The 21,455-nt window shown below is 39.3% G+C and overlaps 1 non-coding gene across 1 annotated transcript; it reads left to right on the top strand.

Annotated features, from left to right (window-relative positions):
- The first annotated feature begins 979 nt into the window (after positions 1–979).
- LOC131513247 (U6 spliceosomal RNA) lies at positions 980–1,084 on the top strand. Its single transcript, XR_009262479.1, has one exon. It is a non-coding gene; the product is annotated as a U6 spliceosomal RNA (small nuclear RNA).
- The last annotated feature ends 20,371 nt before the right edge of the window (positions 1,085–21,455 follow it).

The following is a 21,455-nucleotide window of genomic DNA, read 5'->3' as shown; positions in this document are numbered from 1 at the left end:
TGGCTTATTTGGGCTGCCTAAAAATTGTGCCCTTCTGTTTAATGCTTATGGCTTTAGTGCCTGATTCAATGCTTCTTCACTCAAATATCCTATCAGGAGGGGCGCTTGGGTGGCTCAGTTGGTTAAACATCCGATTTTGGCTCAAGTCATGATCTCATGGTTTGTGAGTTCGAGCCCCACATTGGGCTCTGTGCTGATAGCTCAGAGCCTGAAGCCTGCATCGTATTCTGTGTCTCCCTCTCTCTCTTCCCCTCCCCCATTCATGCTCTGTCTCTCTGTCTCTCTCAAAAATAAATAAACATCTAAATTTTTTTTTAAATATTCCTATCAGGAAATGACAGCAAGATGAGCATCTGTAAAAGTTATATTTCCTGTTTGTGCTCCATGAGGATGTCTGTGTGAAAGTGTGTTGGTTAGGGTGGAGGAAACAGGGAGGACAATATATTTAAAATAACTGCAACAAAGTGTGCTGTGCCTGGGTAGCTCAGTCAGCTAAGCATCTGACTCAATTTCAGCTCAGGTCAGGATCTCAGGGTTTTTGAGATCAAGTCCCATGTTGGGCTCTGTGCTGGGCATGGAACCTGCTTAAGATTTTCTCTCTCTCTCTCTCTCTCTCTCTCAACAAATTAAAAAAAATAAATTTTTATAAAATAAGTTACAAGGAATGGGATGGATTTCTATGTCTTATGTGCAACAATTCCCAAGATTTATTGCTGAGTTAGTTTTCTTTAAAAAGTAGAAACAGGGGCACCTGAATGGCTCAGTCGGTTAAGCGTCTGACTTCGGCTCAGGTCATGATCTCGCGGTCCATGAGTTCGAGCCCCGCGTCGGGCTCTGTGCTGACCGCTCAGAGCCTGGAGCCTGTTTCAGATTCTGTGTCTCCCTCTCTCTGACCCTCCCCCGTTCATGCTCTGTCTCTCTCTGTCTCAAAAATAAATAAACGTTAAAAAAATTTTTTTTTAAAGTAGAAACATGTCACGCTCGCTTCAGTGGCACATATACTAAAATTGGAACGATACAGAGATGATTATTATGGCCCCTGAGCAAGGATGGCACACAAATGCATGAAGGGTTCCATATTTTTTCTTTTAAATAGACATCTGACTATTAACAAAAAGTAGAAACATGTGCATTATACCATCATTTGATATAAAAAAAATAAAAGAAAAAAAGAAAGTCAGAGGAGGATGTATATCTATATATAGATTTTTTTAAAGCATGGATTTGCATAAATATATATACTATATATCTATAATACAGATGTGTATATTAGACACTCACATGCAGAGACATGTTTCTGAGCAAAGATTTATCTGGAAAGACAGACAACTGGTAATAATGGCTGCCTCTAAGGAAGTGAACTGGAAGACTGAGGTGTGAGTGAGCGTTAGCTTTCACTGTATCATCTTTCATACTGTTTAAATACTTACCTTTTATGTATATTATCCATGCAAACAAATAACTAAGTCTTCACTAATGAGGATAGAGAACCATTTGCCAACAAACCAAAATGACTGCATATGAAGCAAATTACGTTAAATGCTTCATGAATGGATTTTTTAAAATACATAAAGGATAAAAAGGAAAATAAATACAGCTAGTATTATTAAGTGCTGCCTAAATTGTGTCCTGAGCATTTTGCATGACACAATGGGGCAGATATATCAGAGAAATAGAAGAGGTCACTATCTGTATTAATTTGCTGGGGCCTCCGTAACAGAATACCACCAGCGGGTGACTTATTTTCCTGCAGTTCTGGAAGCCTGGAAGACCAGGTATCAGCAGGGTTGGTTTTTTCTGAGGCCTCTCTCCTTGGCCTGCAGTCAGCCACCTTTTCTCCCATGTTGTTCATCTCTGATGTCTCTTTGTGTGTCCTAATCTCCTTTTCTTAAAAGGACACAGACTGGATTAGGGTCCAGACTAACAGCCTCATTTTAACTTCATTACCTCCTCTAACAGCCCTCTCTCCAAATACAGTCATATTTTAAAGGTTTTAACATATGAATTTTGGGGGACACAATTAATTCACAACACTATTTTTGAGTTTTCTTTTGAGTCAGTGAGCTAAGCCATATATGCTTGAAGGAAAGAGAAGAAACAATGTTAAAGGCAGCACACAATTAAATGTCAAAGTTAATATAGAAGTTAATGTGTGAAATTTTCTTTTTTCTTTTTTTAATGTTGATTTATTTTTGAAAGAGAGAGACAGAGAGAGAGCAGGAGAGGGGCAGAGAGAGGGAGACAGAAAACCCAATGTAGGTTCTGTGCAGACAGCAAAGAGCCCAATACAGGGCTCAAACTCATGACCCTGTGAGATAATTTATATATAATATAATTAACCTGAGCCGAAGTCAGATGCTTAACTGACTGAGCCATCCAGGCGCCACTGGGTGAGATTTCCTAGAGATTCCTAGGCACAATCTCCTATTTAAAGAAAAAAAAGAAAATTAAGAATCCATGAGGAAGCAAACAACAGTTAGTCCTTGCCATAGTACCAGTGCTGTGGGCAAGGGTCTGTCTGTATGGAGTTTGGGAAAACAATTCGTTCACTAAATTATAATGTGATATGCATATCTCCCCACCATACTAAGGCAACTCATGAATTCAATCAATTTAGTGAAAAAATAGTATCTCTAATGCTATTTGAAGTTGCCTAGGCAAGAGAATGTTAGATTGTTGGAAAGTTTTATTTGTTACCAGTTATTTTATAACAAGAACAAGTGAGTGGGACTCATACCCATAAAAATGTAAGAATCCCTCCATCCAGGAGAAGGCATTGTAAGTCATCCTTGTTAATCAACTCAGGCAGTGAATATTTAAGTGAGTGCCCCTACAAAGAGCCCAGGTCTTTTTAGGGCTTGCCGTAGATCAGAAAAGAAAACCACCATGTCTGCCTGAGGGAGTACTCAATCCCGCCAACCGAAGCTTCCAGTTGGTTAGATACTTCACCTGTTATTTTATCAACGTTTTTTTTTTTTTTATTTATTTTTGGGACAGAGAGAGACAGAGCATGAACGGGGGAGGGACAGAGAGAGAGGGAGACACAGAATCGGAAGCAGGCTCCAGGCTCTGAGCCATCAGCCCAGAGCCTGACGCGGGGCTCGAACTCACAGACCGTGAGATCGTGACCTGGCTGAAGTCGGACGCTTAACCGACTGCGCCACCCAGGCGCCCCATTCACCTGTTATTTTAACACCCTGACCCATCTTCCTTACTTGTTTCTTCTTACCCAATTTCTTCTTCTCTCTTTCCTCATTTTTTTCTCATTCTCTGTACATGTCCAATAGATAGAAGAGCACATGATTCAGAATCACACCAAAGTGATGTAGTCCTTAACCTCCCAGCTCCACACAATACGACGGAGAAAGTTCTGTCTGACCTGCTCTGTACAGGAGTTCCTAATAACGTTCTGTTCGACCCACTCCTCAGGAACTGCGAGCGCTTGATTGGGCAATGTATATGAAAGCACTGTAGGAGCAGTGAAGCCCTCTTCATTTTTTTTTTTTTTTTCAAAGGCAGATAAAACTTTATAGTATGGAGATAATAATTCAGCCATGCATATTTTTCATAGTAGGCAGAAAATGGATCAACATGAAGACACAGCCCAATACCAATTTACAGATTTAAAATCAAAGGCAGCAATTTGTGAGAAACTTCAGCAGAGGCGATTCTTTTACTACAAGCAAAAAGACATATTAGTCACATAAAGCTTTCCTATGTTAAAGTAGATCATAAGATTGATTGCTAGGCTTTGAATGAAAAGCGTTGTTGGGGTTCCTGGGTGACAAGGTTGAGTGACTGCCCTTTGATATTGGCTCAGGTCATACATGATCCCAGGGTCGTGGGCTCAAGCCCCAAATCGGGCCCTGTACTGAGTGTAATTGGAGCTTGCTTGGGAGCCTCTCTCTCTCTCTCTCTCTCTGCCCCTTTCCCCCACTGTAACTCACTCCCTCTCTAAAAGAAAATTGAAAAAAAAAGAAAAGAAAGAAAAGGAAAAAGAGGAAAAGCATTGCCCATTACACTGAATCATATTATGCATGTATGAAGTAACTTCTCTGAGTGAAGCCCTCTTCAAAAGCTGGCTATTACTACTGTGCAGAAGTAAACAAAACAAAAAACTGAAACAGCAGTCGGATCCATTGGAGCTGGTCATGTGGCCCAGTCGACTGTAATTGTCAGGTACCTTGAGAGTATCAGGGCTAAGAAGATGTGTTTTTGTTGCTCAGATGGTGAAATGGGGAGCCATACAATAAGGGAAAGCCCCCCTGGTAAATGTGTCAGGGGCAAATATACATATCATGAAACAAAGGGAATTTTGGTGTCTTCTTCCATTTTGAAAATCACTTACATATCAGTGTTGACTATTAGGTTTCCTGCAAAATGCCCGTCTTATGGGTATCTCAAAGGGATACATGGTAAAACAGCACAAATGGTATTTTTGGTGCTCTGAATCCAGGAAAGGAAGAGACCCAAGAAACTCAAGTGCCAATCAGCTCCTCTATGTGATCAATCACTTGGGGAAGATTATGTAGCCACCCAAAGACCATTTAAAAGCAAAACAAATGTGAAGCTGGTGGGCTGCAAGTTGACCACACAGACTTCCTTTCCCCCCAAAATGGAAGCCGTGGTCACAGTGTAACAGTGGACTCAGCCCCTACCACTGCTCCCTGATTGACTAGTTCCTGTGACAGATGCCAGAGGAGGTGAATCTTCGGGACAATTCTCCAGGCCATTGACCCAGGCAGCACAGAATCCTAGGGGGGATCCAAACAAAGAAAAGTTGTCAGCTCTCATTTTCTCAGTTTAAATTTCTGGAGGAATATGGCCACATGTGTTTGAGCAGAAAAAAAAAAAAAATGTCGGGATCACTTTTTGGATTAGCTGAGCTCCAGAAACAGACAGGTGTTGTTTTGTTGTTGTTGTTGTTGTTGTTGTTGTTGTTTTATCTGTTTCCTCCTCCCCACTGGCCTGACTTAACCAGTCAATCTAAGTAGCAAAATTCCATTTTGCCCGAAGGCCCAGCCTAGTTCTCATTAGAACACCTATTTGCTTTGAATGAGAGGCCCTTAGACCTTCCCCTTCCTACAGAGAAGTGTTCACATCTAATCTGGGATGAAAAACTTTCCAGTGACCCCAGGGGTAGGGAGGAAGCAGGGAATGGAAAGCCTCACACCACTCAGTGCCTGTCTGTCCACCAGATCATACCAGCTCCCGTTCAGCTGAGCCAGAGAGCGCCTGGAAGGGCAGCATGGAACTCCTTGCTGTCATCACTTGTCCTTTCCTCCCTGTTTTAGTGCTTCCAAGAAGGGGGAGGCCAATGTGGAACTGGGGAATCAGATCTGCTCTGAGCTTACATGACATTCATGCCTAGGCAGGGCTCCTCCAGGGATGGCTGTGCCCTCCGGAAACTTTCCCAAGCTCCCAGTGGGCATTTGTGGAAGGAGGTGAAGGAGGGACGAGGAGGTGCTACATGTGGCACAGAAGTAGTGATTAGGCCTCTGTGTCCTCCCAACAGGGAGGCGTGCTAGAAGAGAAAAAAGCATGGGCTTTGAAGTCAGACAGGCCTGGGTTTGAATCCTGTTTCGGTCACTGTATTAACCAGCTCAGGCAAGTTATGGTGCAGTGACAAACAAATCCAGAATCTTGGTGGCTTGCAATAACAAAGGTTTATTTCTCAGTCTACACATCATTTGTAGGTCAGCTGCAGTTCTGTTTCATGTTTTCTTCAGCTCAAGACCCAGGCTAAAGGAGCAGCCTCTGTTTAGGAAAACTGACCTTGTGGAAGAAGGAGAAGATACAATGAAATCATATGCTGGCTTTAAAATTTTCTGCTCTCATCGCTTCCATTCATATTTTACTGACCAAACCAGTTATACCACTGAATCTAACATCAACAGAGCAGAGATATTTAACCCAACAAAGGATAGCAAATATGTTGAACAATAATACACCTCGCCACAGCCATTTACCGTGTGTCCTTTGGCAAATTACTGTGAGGTGAGAACAAGGATGTGAACCTAAAGTTGATGACGGGAAGGTTAAATAAAATGCGGATTTTAAAAGTGAGTATATTATAGTAGGAACCAGACAAGTTAGTTCCCTCTCACATTTCATATACAAGACTTATCAAAGAAATTCTCATCCCTTCAGAATTAGCTTTTATGATTCTCTTCTATGCAGATGTGCCAATGTTAATGACTTCTCTTGAGAAATGCTTGCATTGTAATAATGGCCTTCCGTGCTATTTTAACCTAAAGTCTTAACTCTAACGATGGGAATTTCAGACACCAGAAGGTATCGATATGCTTGACCACTTTCTTCCTTGCACCTATGGCCCTCTAAACTTTCCAGTTTGGACCACTTATCCGAATTAGGAAGAACTATAATGCATCATGCCATGTAAGAAAATGAAAGTTGGAACAGCTACAGCTCAGTCCCCTAAGACTCTCAGAGGGTGTGGAACATACCTCAACAATTTTGATGACATCATGCAAAGAAGTACAGACATTGTAGCAGAAAGAGGAGTTACAGGGTTGCCAGGGCCAGGTGAGGTGATACCCATTGAGAGAGAAGGGTGGAGACGTGGACTGACGGCCAGGCCAAAGACAAACAACTGTCTCTCTCTGAGGGATCCTCAGTACCAAGGGTGGTGTGGGAAGAGAATCAGACAAAATTTGACATCACCCTCAAGAAAATATGAAATAGTTATTTCTACAACACCACGCCCATCAGCAAAGGCAACTAGCATCAAACAGAACCAGATCAAAACAGAGCTTGGCCAGGGACATCTTCCTGCCACATATATGTCATCAGGTATATAATATGACTTTTGCCTGCATCATCTCTCCTTCCAGCCCCCTGCAACCACACAGAATGGAGACCTAGAAAAGAAGAAGGCAGGCTGTGTGCATCTCACATCCTCTTCTTCCACCATCCAGAGGTCATGCTCAGGCCTGTGCTGCAGGGAAGGGAGAGAGCGAGCTTTACACTTTGAAATTGAACTGGACTCTTAATTAGCAAAAGTGACAAGAAAGTTATGGAATCGGCTGAACACGCTGCTGAGACAGGAAATGGAGGACTTATCAGAGCATAGTTTAAAATGGTAATTGGAAAAAATAAAGCTGCTATACTCCACTGAGTTAAATCTCCTCAATAAATTGTGAAACCTACTTCTGAATCATTACCTGATTATGTTTCCTTGATTAAAGACTAACTTTCTCATTTCAGGGGTGGAGTTAAAAGTGGGTTCTTTTGGGGCGCCTGAGTGGCTCAGTCGGCTGAGCTCCAACTTCAGCTCAGGTCATGATCTCACAGTCTGTGAGTTCCAGCCCTGCATCGGGCTCCGTGCTGACAGCTCAGAGCCTGGAGCCTGCTTCGGATTCTGTGTCTCCCTCTCTCTCCGCCCTTCCCCTGCTCACACTCTGTCTCTGTCTCTGTCTCTCTCTCTCAAAAATAAATAAACATTAAAAAAAAATTTTTTTTTTAAAGTGGGTTCTCTTTTCCTTTAAATAAGTGGGTGTTAATTCGGGGAACATAGACTCGTAAGCACAGGTAACATAATCACGTTTAATTCTGCCTTTCAATCTGCCTTGTTCCAAAGGGATCCCAAAAGGAAGTGGGGCCCCCAACCAGAAAAGAGTGAAGTTTTTTTCTCATTCCAAGCCAGATTGCACATTTACAGATGGTGAAGGGGAGGATGGAATGGTCCAAATGCCTGTGAGTTCCTAAGAAAACTAGGCCTGCTTTCTCCAGTCAGGAGAAAGGACAGAATGAAAGTAATTCTCAGAAGGGGTACCATGGGAGTACGGACCGTGAGTCCCATTACCTGAGACTATCCCGGAGAGACTGGGTGAGCCCGGAATCTTAACAAGAGTTAAGCTGATACCTTCTTTACTAATTAAGCTGATACATCCATTCAGAAGATACATACTGAACACCACAATATGTTAGGCATTTGTCTCCTTCACTGTTGGGATACATCAGTGAACAAACAAATAAACAAACAAACAGAAAAATCCTTACCCCTGGTAGGGTTCAGTTTACAGTTTGGAGAGAGAGATCATATAATATATTTTTTCGAATCAAGTGAGGAAGTGAGCTGGGCAGTTATCTGTGTTCCTGCATTCAAACAACCAACTGATTCAACACTGAAAGTTTACCGTCTCCTCTGCTCTTCTTGGCCAACAGACCGTATGAGCAGCATCATATAGTAGTGTCAAGAGGTTATCCATCGTTTTCTTGACCTTCGATGTCAAGAAGTCTTACAGTGAACAGCTGCTCTTCCTTGTAAAGACTATCTATGATAAAAAATGATATACTTTCAGGCCAAGCAAAAACAATTAGAAAACGTCATCATTCTCATGCCACACTTAGAGTATGTGCTCTCTTTTCCATAGCTCTAGATTGTATTAACATTTAAGTTAGAAAAGAGATTTTTGGAGCACCTAAGTGGCTCAGTTGGTTAAGCATCCAAATCTTGATTTCGGCTCAGGTCATGATCTCAGGGCCATAAGACTGACCCCCACATCAGGCTCAGTGCTGGGCATGGAGCCTGCTTAGGATTCTCTTTCTCCCTCTGCCCCTCTCCCCATCTCTTTCACACACACACAAAAAGAGATTTTCAAAAAACATCCAAAACCTGCCCATTTCTCACCAAATCTATCGCAGTCACACTGACGTAAGTAACCATTATTTTTTTCATCTGGTATATAATCAAAGTTACAAACCAAACAATAGTGAAAAAATGAGTTATTTAGAAAATGATATGGGGATCAAGATGTCCAAAAAATTGAGGGTAGTTCCCATCTCTTACTTACTAAAATACAACAGAAAGAGAAATCAAGAAATCAATCCCATTTATAATTGCAAGAACCATAAAATACCTAGGAATAAACCTAACCAAAGATGTAAAAGATCTGTATGTTGAAAACTATAGAAAACTTATGAAAGAAATTGAAGAAGACACAAAGAAATGGAAAAACATTCCATGTTCATGGATTTGAAGAACAAATATTGTTAAAATGTCAATACCACCCAAAGCAATCCACACATTCAGTGCAATCCCAATCAAAATTGCACCAGCATTCTTCTCGAAGCTAAAACAAACAATCCTAAAATTTGTATGGAACCACAAAAGACCCCGAATAGGCAAAGTAATGTTGAAAAAGAAAACCAAAGCGGGAGGCATCACAATCCTGGACTTTAGCCTCTACTACAAAGCTGTAATCATCAAGACAGTATAGTGTTGGCACAAAAACAGATACATAGACCAATGGAATAGAATAGAGAACACAGAATTGGACCCACAAATGTATAGCCAACTTATCTTTGACAAAGCAGGAAAGAGTATCCAATGGAAAAAAGATACTCTCTAGCAAATGGTGCTGGGAGAACTGGACAGCAACATGCAGAAGAATGGACCACTTTCTTATACCATACACAAAAATAAACTCAAAATGGATGAAAGACTTAAATATGAGACAGGAAACCATCAAAATCTTAGAGGAGAAAACAGGCAACAACCTGTTTGACCTCAGTCACAGCAACTTCTTGCTTGACACATCTCTGAAGGCAAGGAAACAAAAACAAAAGATGAACTATTGGGACCTCATCAAGATAAAAAGCTTCTGCACAGCAAAGGAAACAATCAACAAAACTAAAAGGCAACCGACGGAATGGAAGAAGATATCTGCAAATGACATATTGGATAAATGGTTAGGGTCCAAAATCTATAAAGAACTTACCAAACTCAACACCCGAAAAACAAATAATCCAGTGAAGAAATGGGCAGAAGACATGAATAGACACTTTTTCAAAGAAGACATCCACATGGCCAGCAGACACATGAAAAGATGCTCACCATCAGTCATCACCAGGGAAATACAAATCAAAACCACATTGAGATACCACCTCACACCTGTCAGAATGGCTAACATTAACAACTCAGGTAACAACAGATGTTGGCGAGGATGCAGAGAAAGAGGAACCCTTTTGCACTGTTGGTAGGAAAACAAACTGGTGTAGCCACTCTGGAAAACAGTATGGAGGCTCCTCAAAAAATTAAAAATAGAACTACCCTATGACCCCACAATAGCATACTAGGAATTTATACAAAGGATACAGGAGTGCTGATTCATAGGGGCACATGTACCCCAATGTTTATAGCAGTGCTTTCAACAATAGCCAAATTATGGAAAGAGCTTAAATGTCCATCAACTAATGAATGGATAAAGAAGATGTGGTTTATATATACAATGGAATACTACTTGGCAATGAGAAAGAATGGAATCCTGCCATTTGCAACAACCTGGATGCAACTGGAGGGTATTATGCTAAGTGAAATAAGTCAGAGAAAGACAGATATCATATGTTTTCACTCATATGTGGAACTTCAGAAACTTAACAGAAGACCATGGGGGGAAGGGAAGGGGGAAAAAATAGTTACAAACAGGGAGGGAGGCAAACCATCAGAGACTCTTAAATACAGAGAACAAACTTAGGGTTGATGGGGGGGGAGCAGGGGAGAGGGGAAAATGGGTGAAGGGAATTGAGGAAGACACTTGTTGGGATGAGCGCTGGGTGTTGTATGTGAGCGATGAATCACAGGAATCTACCCCGAAAGCCAAGAGCACACTGTATACACTGTATGTTAGCCAACTTGACAATAAATTACATTTTAAAAAACATGTTCTTCTGATCAAATAAATAATCAAAATAAATAATTGTGAAAGTAAAATATAAATGAGTAAGGACAGATTTCAAATCCTGACTTTGGAAATAGAACAAGGATATGTGCTACTATCCCTTCAATAGAATGTTGTACTGAAAGTCATAGCAATGCAAGGTGGGGAAGTATAAGCTTAGAAAAAAAAAATAAAAGTATTTGCACATGGCAAGTAGTGTAGACAATTCACTGACTCTAAATATAAACTTTTAGAGTTAATCACTTAATTTAGCAAAATTGTTGGACACCACGTCAATATTTAAAAAATCAGTACTATTTCTATATATAAACCAAAAATTCGAAAATAGTGTTTTCATAATACATTCGTATTAAAACTATCAATTGCCTGGGAATAAATTTAACAAAAGATGCACAGAACCTCTGCCAGAAAACTCTAAAAAACTGTTAAGGTAAATAAAAGAACACTTAAAAAAGTGAAAGCCTCCAGGGTGTTGTAGATTAGAATATTCCATAAATAAATTAATCCCCCCCAAAATAGGCCTAAACATTCAACACAATCCAAGGTGAAATTCTAGGTAGGTTTTCCTGTGGAAATGAACAAGACGATTCCAAAATTAACGAAGAAATGCAAAGGCATGAAAAAGAAAAAAATCGTAAATAATAAGGAAAAATGGAAGTACTTGAATAAATTCAACACATATGAAGATACAGCTTTTAATAGAGAGTAGTGTTGACGTGGGGATAGACAAACAGATCAATGAAATGAACAGACCCACAACCACATGCATTTGTGAAGTGTTACACAGGTGGTAACTCAGAGTAGTGGGAAAAGGCCACCTTTCAGTGCAGACCCAATTGGTTGAGTGTTTTAAAAAGTTAAATGACCCCTAGTTCACTTTATGCAACAATCAAAGATAAATGGATTGAGTATCTCTCTATAGTTTCATTAACATTAAAACTTAATGAAGATAATACAGGCTCACGTCTTCATAGTAGAAATCAAGAAAGAATAACTAAACAGATACAAAAAGCACTAATAACAAAGGAAAAGATTGATAAATTGGATTACAGCAAAGTCAAAAACCTCTATTCATCAAAAGATGCCATTAAGAGAATGAAAAAAACAAGGCACAGAGTCGAAAAAGATGTTTGTAATGCATGTAACAAAAATTTACAAAGAATTCCCATAAATCAGTAAGAAATAAGATAACTCAATAGAAAAATGAGCAAAGTACTTGAGGAGACAATTTATAGGAAAAGTGGAATTGAAATGAAAAGGAGTTCAATCTCATTAGAAATCAAGAAAATACAAATTAAAAGTAAAATGAGATGCTTATATACATTTACTGGAATAGCTACAATAGAAAAGACTGGTAATACCTAGTGCTAACAAAAATGTGGAATGGGTGCCTGGGTGGCTCAGTCAGTTAAGCGGCCGACTTCAGCTCAGGTCACGATCTCGCGGTCCGTGAGTTTGAGCCCCATGTCGGGCTCTGGGCTGATGGCTCAGAGCCTGGAGCCTGCTTCCGATTCTGTGTCTCCCTCTCTCTCTGCCCCTCCCCCATTCATGCTCTGTCTCTCTCTGTCTCAAAAATAAATAAAACGTTAAAAAAAAATTTTTTTTTAAATGTGGAGTAACTGGAACTCTCATACACTGCTGGTGGGAATTTAAATTGATACAACCAGTTTAGGAAATTCTCTGGCATCATTTACCAAAATTTAATATATGCATACCCTGTGACCCAGCAGTTCACTCCAAAGTAAATATCCATCAGAAATGTACACACATGTGTACCAAAAGTTATGTCCAAGAATATTTGTGCAGTATCATTTGTAATAGCCCCAAACTGCAATCAACTTATGCCCGTGAATATATCAACTGTGATATATTCCTATAATGGAGTGCTCTCCAGACATTACAATGAAGAGCATACTGCTATTCTCAAAATTGAATCCCACAAACGTAATTCTGAGTGAAAGAGGTCAGATACCAAAGAATAGATTCGATTTCTTTAAAGTCCACAGAGGAGAAAAACTCAAAGATGTTAGAAGTAAAGGTAGTCTTAGTGATGGTTTGAAAAATATGTCCACGAATTTTTCACTGTTGCTCCCTTTAAGAAGTGGATTCTGATTATCTTCCCTTTAAGTGTGGGCTGGACTTAAGTCCAGCTTCTAACAAATAGAATGAAGTGAAAATGACAGTGTGTGACTTCAGAGACTAGATCAGAAAAAGGCACGATAGGTCTTCCTTCCTCTCTCCCAGCTTCCCTCTACCACCTCCACTCTGGGAAAGCTAGCTAATGTTCTGAAACGCTCCACATGGTGAGAAAACGAGCCTTCTTATGACAGCCAGAGAGAACTAAGGACTCCAGTCAAGTCATGTGAGTGAGCTTTCTTGGAAGAAGATCCTCTACTCTTAATAAAGCCTTCAGAGGACTACAGCCCTTGACCACATCTTGACTGCAATCTCACAAGAGTCTGAGCTCAAATCACCAAGCTAAGCTGCTTCTAGAGTCCTGATACCCAGAAACTGTGAGATAATAAATGTTTATTGTTTTAACTCACTAAGTGAGTTATGCAGAATAACTCTTTCTGTTATGCAGAAATAGATGACTAAGGCAGGTAAGTTTAGGAAAGAAAGAGAGGTTAGTAAAGAGAAGAGAGCTGGACACTTAATATTGTGCAAAATTTTATATATGTTATATTCTAATTATAGCCCAATTCTGAAAATTTTACTAAATTCAAATACATCTTTTTGTTCTTTAAAGAATACTATAGACAAAAGTAACAAATATGTGACTATCTGGGAGAAGATGTTTATAGTGCCCATGACTGACATTAGATTAATATCTAAAATATATAAAGAATTCTACAATGCAAAGAAAGGTAAACAAACAGGAAAGGGGTCAAATAGTAAAAGCAATTCACAGGAAACACAATCACTTAATAACTATGTAAAGAAATGTTCAACTTTGCCAGTAAACAGAGAAATTCAAATAAAACAATAGAAACACACCACTTTGCATCAGATTGGCAAAAAAAAACCCAGAAAAGCTGATAACATCAAGTGCCGATGAGGATGTGTGAAAACAGAATCTCTCTTGCACTGCTGGTGGAAAGTAGCCATTCCGTAAAGCAATCAAGCCTACAAAGCATGCTTGTACTTGACCACTCTGCAATCCTACTCCTGGATGTACAACCACAGAAATGCACAGGGAAGTATATAAATTAATATTAACTGGAGTGTGGTTTGAAACAGTAAAGAATAAGATTCAACAACAGGGGGATTTCATAAATAAAATGCAGTGGATGTATCAGAAGGAGATTTAGGCAGGTAACTGATAGAGTGAACTAGGTCCGCATATGGCACTGAGAACAAAGCTCAAAACATAGTTGTGAACTTTAAATTAAGAAACAAAATGCTATTTCTTTTTTTAATGTTTATTTATTTATTTTGAGAGAGAACGAGCACACGTGAGTGGGACAGGGGCAGAGGGGGAGAGAGAGAGAGAGAGAGAGAGAGAGAGAGAGAGAGATTGATTCCCAAGCAGGCTCCACACTGCCAGCACAGAGCCCCATGCAGGACTCGATCCCATGATGGTGAGATCATGACCTGGGGCAAAATCAAGAGTCAGATGCCCAACCGACTGAGCCACCCAGGCGTCCCACAAAATTATACTTCTGACAAAATGTTATTTCTATATACTTAAAACACACACTACTATGTATTGTTATTTATAAGTATGTGTGAAGAGACATATTAATAGTAAAATAGACATTCATAAAATAAGCAAGAATGTGCCCTTTAAGTGAAGGAGGAAATTTGGGTTAGATGATTTGGTTTAGAGGAAGATGGGAGAAAATATTGAAATAAAGTATAAATAAAGGAAGGGTTCTCTATAAACAAATGATGATAATCAGGCATGATTTTAGGGGATACTTAGGAGTACATATGATGAACTAATTTTGTACTCCAGAGTGAAGAGAAGAAAAGCAAATTCATGAATAGTGGATAAGCCACTGGACTACCCTGAATAGGAACTTTAGCTTCGAGGCGATCAAGGTCTCATTCTTAACTGCCCCAGCCTCTGCCATATACCTGCCAGACAGCTCCTTTCTCAGCAAGAATAAAAGAGAAATGAAGGTGCTCTGGGCCTACCTGTAGTGAGACTACATTGACTCCTGTCAAAAGATAATATCTGCTTTTCTGCCCACACAGCCACCCCCAAGGCGGGGGGGAAACCCTTACTGTAAATCTAAGTTTAATAACTATTATTTATGAAGCACCTACTTGTTTTCAAGAACTGTGCTGGCACTTTACAGGTGTTACGCCTAAAAAGCCTCATTACTATTATGCAAGTTAAGTTTCTTACCCCATTTCGTAGATTAGCAAGCCAATGCTTAGAGAATTAATCCCCCCAAAATCGTGTATCTGGCAAATAAACAAACGGAGCTTCCAGCCCTGTCTGGCTTTCTACCACACTGTGCCGCCTCCACACTGGTCTTAAAAAAAGAAACAAATACAAGCCCTTTGGGGCAGAAAAATCTAGACATCATATGACTCAGAGTTAGAAAAAAACCCATGCTTAAACATTTTTTAAGTGTGTCCCCAGAATTGGTGTGTTTGTAAATACAGCCTCGGCCACAAACCATGACAATAACTGCTGGGAAAGGTGAACCAGAAACAGCTGCTGCACAGTGTGTTTCTAGACACCCACACCCTGGCTGCCTACACATACCCATGGCATTTGCTGCATGAGGACATGAGGGCAGAGAACACCTACACTCACTGTGCTTCCCCCACGCTAGTGTGGTGAGCCTTCCTTGGGGCCAATGAATCACACAAGGGGTTAGACAGTATAGGACCTGTGCTATCTCTCAGTGATGACTGCTCATAAACACTTCCTTCAGTCAAAATGGAGCCCACCTACCCTCTGCCCAGCTTGCCCTCTAGATAAATATCTTTGTATCTACCTCCCAGTTTTAGACACCAGGACCATTTTTACAATCAGCTTTACAGACACAGAAATATCTGTCCCAGCACCAAGGACAGCGACCCTTGGCTTCTGGGGTGTGTGGGTGGGAGACCCTGGCATTCTAAGAACTACACCAAGTTTAAGGCAAATGTCTTCAGCAGATGAAAGGGACTTATAAATATTGTCTGACAATTCTTGCCTAGCTGATCAACCCCTACTTTATTTCCATGCCAGCTCATCAAATGAAAATCATAAACACTAATGATTGTTTTAGGCAATCTCTGATTCTTTTAGAGCTTTCCATAGCACCCACCACAGAGTACTATAATTTTCAGTATATTTCTCTGCCTCCTTCATTAGATAGTAAGCTCCTGGAAGGCAGAAATTGTATCTTCTCTCTGTTTATTCCTAGTAACTACCATGCATTGAGTACATAGAGGCTCTATAAATTATTGCTTAAATAAATGAGATCCAGAGCCTGATCATGTGTCTAAATAAAAACTTAGAGGGTGTACAATGTTTTAAAACTAAAATCAAGGGCTAAATTCTGCCATCATCTTCTCAGTCTTCCCTTGACCTCATCCTCAGTCCCAAGCATTCCCTACCACATTCCCTCAGGCCACCACCTTAAATCAAAAAGAAGAATCATTAAACAATGTATTTATCCACTCAAAACTATGGTCTAGGAATTGAGCAAGACTGGAAGGATGCTGAAAGGAAAACTCAGTGGGTTAGGAGCTGAAGGATGACGATTTTACTTAAGGTGATGTCAACTCCCAAAATCAAAAGAAAAGTTATAGGAAGAAAAAGAAGCATACAAAAGTGCTCAGTGAAAAATGAGAGGATATCGCCCAAAGCCAAAGGAGCTACAAGGAGGTATTGACATCATAGTACGGAGTACAGACTCAAAGTTGCAAGCAAGAGCAAACATAAGTGAATGCCATTATCTCTAAACATGGAGGCAGGAAGGAGAGTATTAGTCATACCCCCTTGTGGATACCATCTATTTAGATGGTTTAAGAGAAACTGAATGCAAATATCTCTTAATGTAATTTTTCCAGAAAAAAAAAATCACAAATAACCCCTGGCATAAACACAATCTCTAATCAAAGCATTAGTCATTTCTGCCATCATTGAGTACCTCCAGACATACTTTAACAGCAGATTAAATTTAATATGATTTAAGATATTTTAAGAGCTGTTCACTTAGCTTTACAACAGTGCAGAAGTACTCTTCTCCAAGATGATGCACTTTTCCATGAAAAATTGGTGCGGAAGTATTAAATGAATCATGAATTCTGATGCAGACTGTTGCAGAGTGAAGCAATATGGAAAAGAAATTCTACTCATTTTTTTCTGTAAATTCACAGTCTTTTGTGCATGCTCTGATCTCTCAACTACTCATGTGTGAAATGAATAAAGAGCATGATAATTTAATTTGATTATAATTTTATTGCATTGGGAGAGAACAATTTTTTTGCATGGACATATGGAAGCTTTGACAGGTCATCCATTTGAGTGGCCATGACTTGCCATAGTGATGTCTACAACAATTATTATACACTGGTGATTGGAGACAATCATTAGAGCAATGTGTTCTACCACTAATAACAAATATTTCAAATAAGAGCAGCTTTTAATATTGGTAGCTTAATTTTTCTCACACATAGAAGAAGACTCTAGGTCAGAAGTCCAGGGCTGACCTGGCAATTCTATAGTCATAAAGGACCCGGTGTCCTTCTATCTTTTTGTCCCACCATCCCTAATGGTGTCCATTCTCAAATCCCCTCCTGATCCAAAATGACTGCCTGGGCTCTAATGATTACAATCTGATTCAAGGTATGGGGCAAGATAAAACAGAGAAAGTCAAGAAAGTCATGCATCATTTCCCAGGAGCCTCAGAGACAGAGTAGACTAAAAAGAATAGACTTTGGCTGGCAATTTTCCAATCAGAACAGAAAGACATTATTATTACTAAGGAAAGAGAAAATGGGTACCATGTAGGTGAGTAGCCCCTGTTATTCAGATAAGGAAAATAAAGCTCAGAGTGTCTAGTTGGTTTGCCCAATCTCATACAGCTAGTAAAGACAGATCCTAGACTAGTGTCTGGGTATCCATTCTTCTCTTTCTTCTGCTCACCTAATAGAACCCTGATTTGACTCAGATATCCTCTCCTCCCACACACGGTGCCCTTGTATTCACAGAAGCTGTCCACACATCTAGCCTCAGAGAGGTAGGCTTGATTCATTTAAGGCCATCCCATCTTCCTTGCTATAATTGGCTCCAGACTAGTCACAGGATGTCAATTAGATCAACTAGATTTAAAAAAAAAAAAAAAAAAAAAAAGGTTTCTCATGGCTTCTGAAAAGGTTACCTTGATCTTCTAGAAAAAAGTCCCCGGAAGCAATACTTTATCTATCATTATATTCTTTCATTGGTAGATATGAGGTTTAATTCTAGAGCAATGCCTCAGTACCAGCATGAAGCTACCACGCAGAGGCGAGAGAAGAATCAAGAAAACAGCAGAAAGACAAAGATGGAGTAAATGGATTAAGTTGGCATAGATTATACCTACCTCTGAATCATTGGTAAATTTCTTATTCTTTATGTTGATTTGAGTTTGGGTTGTTATTGTCACATTGTCAGATACACGTGGTTTAACACGAGCCCCTTCTTGTTTGCCTGCACTACCTTGAAAGACTCTTTTTCTTACTGTAACGAGAGCCGTGGTATTAACATGGTAGGGCCTAATGGCACTTTGAAAATAACATACAAAAGTTTATGTGAGTAATAATAAGTGCTTTCTTGAATTTAGACTAACCCTAAGGATATGTCCATAGTTAGCTATTCACCAGAGTAAGCATAATTAAAGTTTCCTTCTTTTCTGCTTTCCCAGAAAACCACATTTTCCTTCTCCAACAAAGCCTCATGTCATAGTAGGGGTCATAGCATGTCTTCCTTACCTCAGCAGTCATGTCAGCTCTGCTGCTTGACAGACATGGAACATCACTTGACTTCCCATTGCTTAAGTCTGAATACATTCCCCATTGTGTCTGATCTCCAGCTCCTGTAGCATGTCAGTTGTCTCCTTAAATTGTTACTTGCTGGTGCATATTTAAGGCAGCGATCTAATCAGCTGAAATTGATGCTTCTACATTTGCTCCTGGGGGAGTTTCCATCACAAATACTATTATAGCTTGAGTGAACACGCCATGACCAAAGTCCACCAACAGGTTAACGTCTATCAACCCTGGCTTTTTAGAATTGTACACAAGCTGTCTTTACTGATGGCTGTTTACACATCCAACAATGTTTGCTGATCCCAGTACTTATCATAATTGGACATTTTAAATATTTTTTTGTTGTGCTAAGTATTTTTATGATTAATAGTTAAATAAGGAGCAGGCCATTAGAGGATGTAAGCATATTGTCATCAAATGCACAAATACTAATTAGAGGATTATTAATGAATGTTAGCCAGTTGTGGGACATTTGTTGTGACAGCATATAAAATAAATAGATAACAGTGTCTATAACTGAAGTTACTCATATCAAGATTGAAAAAAGCATTTGATGAAATATGTATTAATAGTGGAAGATTATTAACAAATTAGCTCAAAACTGGCCTGTTTACATTTCAATTATCAATTTAGTTTGCCATAGTCATACAGTGTATGTACAATAATGTACTTCAATCTCAGAAATAATAATGAATTACACACTTGGAGTTGGCTCCCTGAGATCTATCCTTACTCAAGTTTTTTTTTTAATTTTTATATAATTTTCTTAAGTTTATTTATTTATTTTGAGAGAGAGGGCATGATCAGGGGAGGGGCAGAGAGAGAGAGAGAGAGAGAGAGAGAATCCCAAGCAGGCTTCATGCTATCAGCATGGACCATGAGATCATGACCTGAGCCAAGATCAAGTGTCGGATGCTCAATTGACTGATCCACCTAGGCACCTCTATACTTCATTCATTTTTTAATATAAGCTCTATACCCAACATGGGGCTTGAATTCATAACCCTGAGATCAAGTCATTGCATGATCTATCAACTGAAACAGCCAGGTGCCCCATTCTTTACTCAAGTTTTAAACAGTGATTGGTTTTACAATATCTTACTTAAGATTAAAAATAGTAACTTTGGGGTAGTTAATAAATTTGCTGCAAGCTACTCCTAGTTTTCCAACTGTAGCCTAATTTGCTTCTTTATTAAAAACACACAGTACATATTACATATTAGAATAGAAACATAAAACGTTATGAGCTAAAGGCATCTCAGCAATCATCTAGTACACCTCCCTTACTCTACAGATAACAAAGTTGAAGCGAGGTAGGTTAAGTGATTTCCCCAAAGTTGTGAAGATACTTAGTGTTTAGAACCTACACCTTCTTAGTCTGAATCCTAAAGCTGTTTTGAATGTTACTCTGCCTATGTTTGATGATTCAGAGGTACTAACCATGTCTTGAGAGTCAATACAAATATTAACCAACACTGAACTGTTAATTTATAGATATACTGGCCAGCAGAAATTGCCCATATATAAAGACAAAAATTGATTTTCCAAATTTTTAAGACCCATTAAATTTTCTTGAATTTTGACAATGATGGATAGTTATTTTCTAAAAAGAAACCTCAACAACTTTTCACAAGGTAAGAACTAGATATATAAATTGTCACATTGATGATTAACAGATGGCTATCTCTTTGTATTTTTTATCCAAATCGCTCTAGTAGGACAAATCAACTTGAAAACATTGAGCCAAGCAAGCTAAGACACTTTAAGAAGTTCAGAAATCCCTGTTTTTAAGTATCTTAATGTCATCTCCAGATCATTTTTTTAAGATTAAGAATATCAAGAATCCTATTCAAAAGGTTTATGGACTTCTGAGGCTTAGAGAAGAAAGCTTCAGAGATAAGGTCCTCCTATTATTACCCACTTGTAAATTTACCAATTACTACAGACAGCCAGAGGAGTTACCACTTAGTAAGCAGCTACTATGTGCCAGGCATCGTTTGACATTGTATAGTCACCAACTTACATAACCATCTCTCAAATCTTATGAGGTCAATGTTATTATCTCCTTTGTCATATAAGAAATCTGAGGATCAAAGAGGTTAATGATTGCTTACAGTTATATAATAAATAGGTGTCTGTCTGTCCTGAAACCCATGTTGTTTACTTCTGGATATTCGAAGGGAAATAACAAGTATAGTACTTTATACTGCAGAGCATAATTTCTCCCCACATGACACTGTCCTAGGATACTGAACATGTTTCTAAAAATAACTCATTTGATCATAGAAGCATCCATCTGGTCTTTCTCCAGCTATTCCAAAGTCATTGTTTCCTGTACTCAGCACCATATACCTAAAATCCACTGCTGCTGCTTTTTGTGGCAACTGGAGGTTTAGGATAGAACATTTTCCAAAGTAAATCTGCTGCTCTGAGTGATTGCTCTGAAATCTCTATTCCTCATTAAATGATGACAGACATTAAAAAAAGTAATAACTTACATTTGCATTGTAAACTAGAAAATGTTACTAAATTCATGATCTTTTCTTTGATCACAACAACCTTGTGAGCTAGGTAGGGTAAACATTATTCTCATTTATCCAGTGAGAGAGACTGAATTTCAGGTTGAAGATAGGGGACTTGGCCAAGGTCACAGAGATGGGATATGGCATCACTGAACTCCAAGTCCAGTACTCTCTCTGTTATCCTCAACCTCCTCCTATAGATGGCCCATGTCTTCCTGAAGTCTTTTGTAGAATGAGGATAAATAGATAATAT

This window comes from Neofelis nebulosa, chromosome 5 (genome assembly GCF_028018385.1).
Source record: "Neofelis nebulosa isolate mNeoNeb1 chromosome 5, mNeoNeb1.pri, whole genome shotgun sequence".
Classification (NCBI taxonomy): domain Eukaryota; kingdom Metazoa; phylum Chordata; class Mammalia; order Carnivora; family Felidae; genus Neofelis; species Neofelis nebulosa.
This window is presented reverse-complemented; position numbering and strand designations above follow the sequence as displayed.